Genomic DNA, 7023 nt, shown 5'->3' on the forward strand with positions numbered 1-7023 from the left:
ACGGCACCGGGAGGCCTATGAAAGGCGTTCCGGAAGACGCGGGAAAACCCTGTGCCAGAGGCCAGGGAAGGCCACCGGGGAAAAACTGACCCCCAGCGCACCCGTGAGGCACGGCAAACGAAAGGGGAGGGCCGTGGAAGTGGAACGCCGCTGCGATGGACGACTGAGTCGCCACCAGCTGCAACGCCCCCAGCATGCCGGGGGGGGGAGGCGCCTAGAGCATGACGCCCGGGGATGCCGACGCGGGAAGACGTGCAACGGGTGATCGGGAGCCCAGCAAAAAGGCTCCTGCAGCGGGATCACCATCCGAGAAACCCCCGCCCTGAAACAGTAGGAGGGGCGTGCGCCGCGGCATTCCCAGCCATATTCCCCGCCCCGAAAACCCCAGGGCCCGCCCCAGTCACCCCATCTCCAACCCCATATGCGGGCGAAAAAGGCCCCCCATAGGGAGGGGCCCCTCCGCATCCGCCGCAGCCCGCTGAAAAGAGGGCACCGGACCCTGCTGCCCCACACTCGCTGGCTCTCCCTGTATAACTAGCCCCCCCTCTCCCCCCGCAGCCCCGCCGCGGCCGCCCGGCACCACGTGGGCGCCCGAGCCGCCGCTCAGAGCCGACGGCGGGGAAAGAAGGGGAGACGCGGCGCAGACTAGCGCGCCGGGCAACACGAACATCGCTGGCAGGGGAGCGGGCCGCCGCGGCCCGACCCTGCCGCGGTCCTGCCGCTGCCGGAAGCAAACTCAGGGGGGGCGCACTACGGGAGCGGGAGCAAGGAGTGCCCACGGCCTCCATAACGCGGCGTGAGGGGGTGCAGAGCGGCGTGGACGCGGCATGATGGGCAGCGGAGCAATTGAATGGAAAACCAGGGAGGGAACAGCACAGCAAATATATATATATATATATATATATATATATACACACACACACATATATATATATATATATATATACACATAAATAACTGAACAACTACATCTTATCAAAACGGGCATAAGACTTATAGGAGGCAGACTTCCAACGGCCCAGCAGCCGAACAGCCGCCGGGGAGGAGCCCGTAGCCGCGGCATGTGTAGCCACCCCAACCGAAAGGAAATGGGTAACCGAAGTCCGCCCCGCGCCAGCCTAGCGCCTCCAAACATTTCTTAAACACTGCAGCAAAGTGGAACTTATTCAGCGGGCCAGCGCGCGCCTGCACTAGCAACTGGTCGCCACCCGAAGGCCTCAACCGGAGATACTCCCGCGCCCGCCGCAGCCGGCAAGCACTCCATCCTCCCGGGCCTCCAAGGACACCCAGCGACCTGACCTGTTGATCTGTCTTGGACCGCACAATCCTACAGAGCAACAGGCCATCCTGCAGGCGCACATTCCCGTAAAGCATACCGGAGTCACGAGATGCCTTTCTGCACGCTACTAACTTGCTCACTCGCAAAGCCCCAAAGAGAGCCAGTGCAAAAAGCACATCTAACTAGAACCACCTCGAACTCCGAGGTCGCAATTTGAGGCAGCACACGCAGCAACTCGGTTAGAAGCTGCGACGTCACGGGTCTACGGGAGTCCGCGGGCGCCGGACGCATCCTAGCCCACCCTTTAAGCGCACTGGAAAGGACAAAGACCCAGTGGGATCCGTCACCCCGCGGAGCCGAGAGTGAAAAGCAAAGCCCGCAAGGGCAGAAGACATGGCCGCTTTTGACCTACCCCTTTGATAATGTTCCCAAACAAAGGCCAGCAAAACGTCAGCCGGGAACTCACCCGCCACACCGTACCTACTTTGAAAGGCCGACCAATCACGCCAGGCCGCATCATACGCCCTGAGCGTGGAAGGAGCCAACGCACACCTGGCCAGAGCAGCTAACCCGACTTGACAATCTGCCAGACAGAAGGCGGGCACGGTAAACCCTCCGCCGTCGCTCCCGGAACCAACGCCCGGAATCTACCAAACTGGAATCGAGACAACGCATCCGCAATTCCGTTGTCGATACCGGGAACGTGACGGGCCCTGAAAGTAACATTGCCCCGCAAGCAAACTAACACCAGATGCCGCAACAGCCGCAAAGCCTGTGGAGAGGAAGAACGCTGGTTATTGATAGCGTGCACCACCCCCAAGTTGTCGCAACGGAACGAAATGTCCCAATTCGAGAACTGGCCAGCCCACAACTCAAGGGCAACTATGATCGGGCACAACTCTAGCAACAGGAGGTTCTTGGTGAAACCCTGTGCCACCCAAGAGGACGGCCAAGCAGCAGCACACCATGCCCCGGCAAAAAATGCCCCAAGTGGTAAAACAGTACAAATAACTGCAGCAGTATACTCAGCCTTCTAGGATCATACAATAAATGGCAAGAGGAAGTCTGAGGCACATGACCCTGCCCTATATACTATCCTGAGACCAACCCCTTAAAGCTTGACGAACAACCCTCTGATCCTATAGGAAAAAACCACCGGAAACATGATCTGCCTAGCAACTGCTTAGTCATAAACAACCAATCACCAAAAGTTGGGTTCTTATATGGCCTCAGGCTTATGCAGCCTTCAGCTAATCTTGGAGACCAGTCTTGTTGTAATGTGTTGAAATTCCACATTTGTACAGTCACACTTTTACAACACATGTTCCCAGACTTGGACTGTCACACAGGGGTATAGGTGAAAGCACCAGTGTCCCTAATTTCCAGCAAAAACACCCTAAGGATCAGCTTTCAGACTGTGCTCTTGAATGTTGCATTTTTGTGTACCTAAACATTGTCAACCTAGACACTGTTGATCTATGGTTCCACACCCACTCAAGGGTGGAATTAGATCAACAGTGTGTAGGTATTACATTTTTAGGTTGACCACTATAGGTTGACAGTGAGTAGTTTGACAGGGTTGGAAGGTCTACAGGGTTTTTATGTGCTAGGTCGACAGATCAAAAGTTAGACATGAGGGTATTTTGGTATGTTGTTGTCCTTTTCTTCATAGAGTGACAGGGACCCCCAATTATTTCGCTGTGCCACCTCACATGGCTGGTTTTGTTTGCCAGGCTATGGACAAGGTGACTCGCTCCGCTACCGCTCAGCTCCTATCCAATTTCCGTTTCAATCGGAGTCCACGTGGCTCGATAATTTAAAAATTGGTTCACATTTTGTAATGTAATAAAAAAAAAAATGTTGAGCTTGTGACCTGTCGACCTAGCACATGTCGACCTACAGAGCCTGTCAACCTTCCAAACATCTCAAACTACTGACTGTCTACCTATAGTGGTTTGCATAAACAATTTAAAACTATACAGTGTCAAATGTAATTCCAGAATCTATAACATGATTTTAAAACAAAGCATTTCTTTGTGGGCCAAGAACGGACCCAGTACAACACTGCATGTATTTGTAATTAAATTTAAACTAGGTTAGAAATACATTGTTAACGTAAAAATTACTTACAATCTCCTGCCGGATGTCCTGCACCCTCCTCGGGTTCCTCTGCGGCCCACTCAGATGTGGGGGAAGGAGGATGGATTGGGGAAGGAGGTTGGATGGGGGAAGGAGGTTGGATGGGGGAAGGAGCTTGGATGGGGGAAGGAGCTTGGATGGGAGAAGGAGGATGGATGGGTGAGGTGGTTAGAGAGGGTGGGTCAGATTAAGAGGGGATGGGGGTTGACAGCAGGGCCGGATTAACAATGGGGCGGATGGAGCTTCAGCTCCAGGCCCCCCATCAGAATAGGCCCAAAGCATATCCCGTGCTGCTGCTGTAGGCAGAAATAAATGCTTTCCTGCTACAGTAGCCTGCAATGGCCAGCCGAGGTCTCCCCCTTCTCCTGTGACATCGGCGGTACAAAGTCTACAAACCCCACCACAGTGCAGACAGGATCTTTATACAAATGACGGCACAGTAGAAGGCTTCACTAGCCTGATATGCGCCGCACACGCGATGACGCGGCACCTCCTCCAAGCCGCGTGATGTCACAAAGTACCGCCCCACCACCACCGCGACAGGAGGGAAGCATTGGCAGTGAGCACAGTAGGCGCTCCGTGAAGGCGGCCCGGGTCTCAGGCTGACTGATCACCCTGAGGTGAGCTGTCAGCCCTGCTGGCTGCTGCATGCCTTATATAATAATTATAAATAAGGCACTGACATGCGATCTATATATATATATATATATATATATATATATATATATATATATATATATATATATATATATATAAAATATGTGTCCAAAGCGACACTGCGCAAAATGTGATAAGCTAAATCTTAAAAAATGCGCTAGCACGATGCCCTCCAAAATGCTTCATGTACTGTTCAGCGTAATTCACCATGTTCTAACGGCAGCACTTGAAATGACAACACCAGGCAGTTATATGACATCAGGGTTATATACCCTGACGAAAATGCATATAATGGAGCATTGAAACATTGGTAACCATACTGCCTGGTGTTGTCATTTCGAGTGCCACTGTTAGATTATATATATATATATATATATAAAAAATTTTTTTTTTTTTTTTTGTGTGAAAATACAGTACTACTTGTGCATAAAAGTTGGACTCACAGAGGCTTCTAAAAATATTCAACACATAAAAGCAAAAGACGCACACGTACTAATTATATATTGGAAATGTATATATGTGCAATATATACTATAAATATCTATGTGTATATATTAAAAATACATAGAGCATGTATGACTTTTATTATATATATGCTGCTTTTATATATATACATATATATATATATATATATATATATATAAGCAGCAGACGGTGCAGCACTCCAGTGATTTACACTTGAGACTGAGATAAGTTACAACGTTTCAATGCCCGTTTTAATAATGTGGCATTTTCGTCAGGTAATGATTACCTGACGAAAATGCCACATTATTAAAACGGGCATTGAAACGTTGTAACTTATCTCAGTCTCAAGTGTAAATCATTGGAGTGTCGCACTGTCTTTGCTGCTTCTGTATCCATTTGTGAGGGCACCCAATGTAATCTTGCTATAAGTGGCTATACATACATACATACATACATACATACATACATATCTCTTGTGCTGCCTGACGACGGGCGTTAAACTCCCAAAACATTGCATACCTCCGGTTTGTAGATGTGATTTATTGACATTACCAAGATCACAGAGTGCCAAATTTCGTCTCATTATGTGTGTATATATATATATATATATATATATATGGGTGGTATTCATGTGACCGGCGGTCAGCAGACCGACAGTCACATGACCTCCTCCACCATCCCGACCGCTCACTATCCCGATGGTCGGCATGCCCATCCACGACATCCATAGAGTGGGAATAGAACCTGTGGTGACCGCAGCGAGCCCGCAAGGGGCTTGCTGCACTCACCCCTCTCCGCTGCTGGGATCCCGGCGCCGGTAAGCTGACCGGCGTTCTCCTGACCGCCGGTCAGCTATACTACACCCATATATATATATATATATATATATATTACACACACACAAGCTGTTCTACCCGTTCTTCGCACGGGTGTTTTTAATTTTCTCGATTGTGAATATAGACGAGTGTTAAAAATCTGGAAAATATGTAGAGCTGTAAATTTGAAACGTCGTAATGCAAGTTAATATTAATCCATGGTTCTTGCCATTTCCCAAGGAGCACCCGTAGCAGATACGGTAAAAAGTGACAGGACCATTTCTATGAAATTCTACACACTGTAAGTGCAATCCAAATTTGTATCCAATTGTCCGTTTGGGCGTTATTCTTCACACAACACAAGTCACGCATCGGTAATTACGTCATTACCCCTTTTCATTCCCTTAGGGGAGGTTTATAAAAAATCTAATTGCATAGTTTTCCAATTTCCCACCTGAAGAACTAAGAGAATTAGTGATGAGTGAGTGAGTGAGTGAGTGAGTGAGTGAGTGAGTGTGAGTGAGTGAGGGCTTTTGCATATTAGATTAGATAGATATACATATACACACAGGGGCGTATCTACAGGGGAGGGGACCCGTGTGCAGTCTCTGGGTGTGGACCCCTCCACTCCCATCCCATAGCCGGCAGCAGCGCTGTTAGCGCTCTCTGTGAGCACTAGAGACTCTGGCACAGTGCTAGAGTCTACAGCGTATGCACAAGTCTCAGAAAAAATGGTGCTGCGGCCATGTTTTCAAAGACCTGCGCATGCACTGTAGACTCTAGCACTGTGCCAGAGTCTCTAGTGCTCACACAGAGCGCTTACAGTGCTGCTGCGGCTGCCGGCTACGGGACTCGGGAGAGGAGGGGACCCACACCCGGACACCAGAAAGATAAGTATATAGAAGAAATGGGTGCAGTGTGTGCACCCATTATAGATATGCCACTGTATGCACACACTTACACATACATACATACATACATACATACATGCTTACATATATATATTTTGGATAAGATTTACTGTGTCATTGGACATAGGAAGGGGAATCCAATTGTTTCTTGCATGCCCATAAGTAATGGCAGCCCGACAGAGCTATTCAATTGTAATGCAAATGGAAGTGGCACATATTGCTTATCACGGCCAAAAGCACTGGGTTTAACTGCGTAAAGTGCCTAAATCTGTCTAAAACTATTGGGCATGCTGCCAAAACAACAGTTTGGGTGTTCCAACAGCCAATTTTTCACAGATTTCTGCTCACCACCTCAAGTGGCTGTGAGCAGAAATCTTGCAGTCATGGCAATACAACTGAATAGTTCCGTCAGGTGCCTGTGGGAAAAAATTCCCCCCAGTGACTCTTTCCATTCTATCTCCTTCTCTCTCTCAATTGCTAGATAGATAGATAGATAGATAGATAGATAGATAGATAGATAGATAGATAGATAGATGTAGAGAGATATAGATTTATAGATAGATTTTTCTATTTTCCAAACACGCATACACACAAGTATATATATATATATATATATATATATATATCATGTCTTGATAAAGGGGAGGAAGGTCCCCGAAACGTTGACTTTACATACCTTGCTGTATGTGTGTCTTATTTTGCTGAAAGTCCGGAGTGCCAATTCTGCTGTTTGTATATATATATATATATATATATA

The sequence above is a fragment of the Pseudophryne corroboree genome, chromosome 7 (genome assembly GCF_028390025.1).
Source record: "Pseudophryne corroboree isolate aPseCor3 chromosome 7, aPseCor3.hap2, whole genome shotgun sequence".
Taxonomy (NCBI): domain Eukaryota; kingdom Metazoa; phylum Chordata; class Amphibia; order Anura; family Myobatrachidae; genus Pseudophryne; species Pseudophryne corroboree.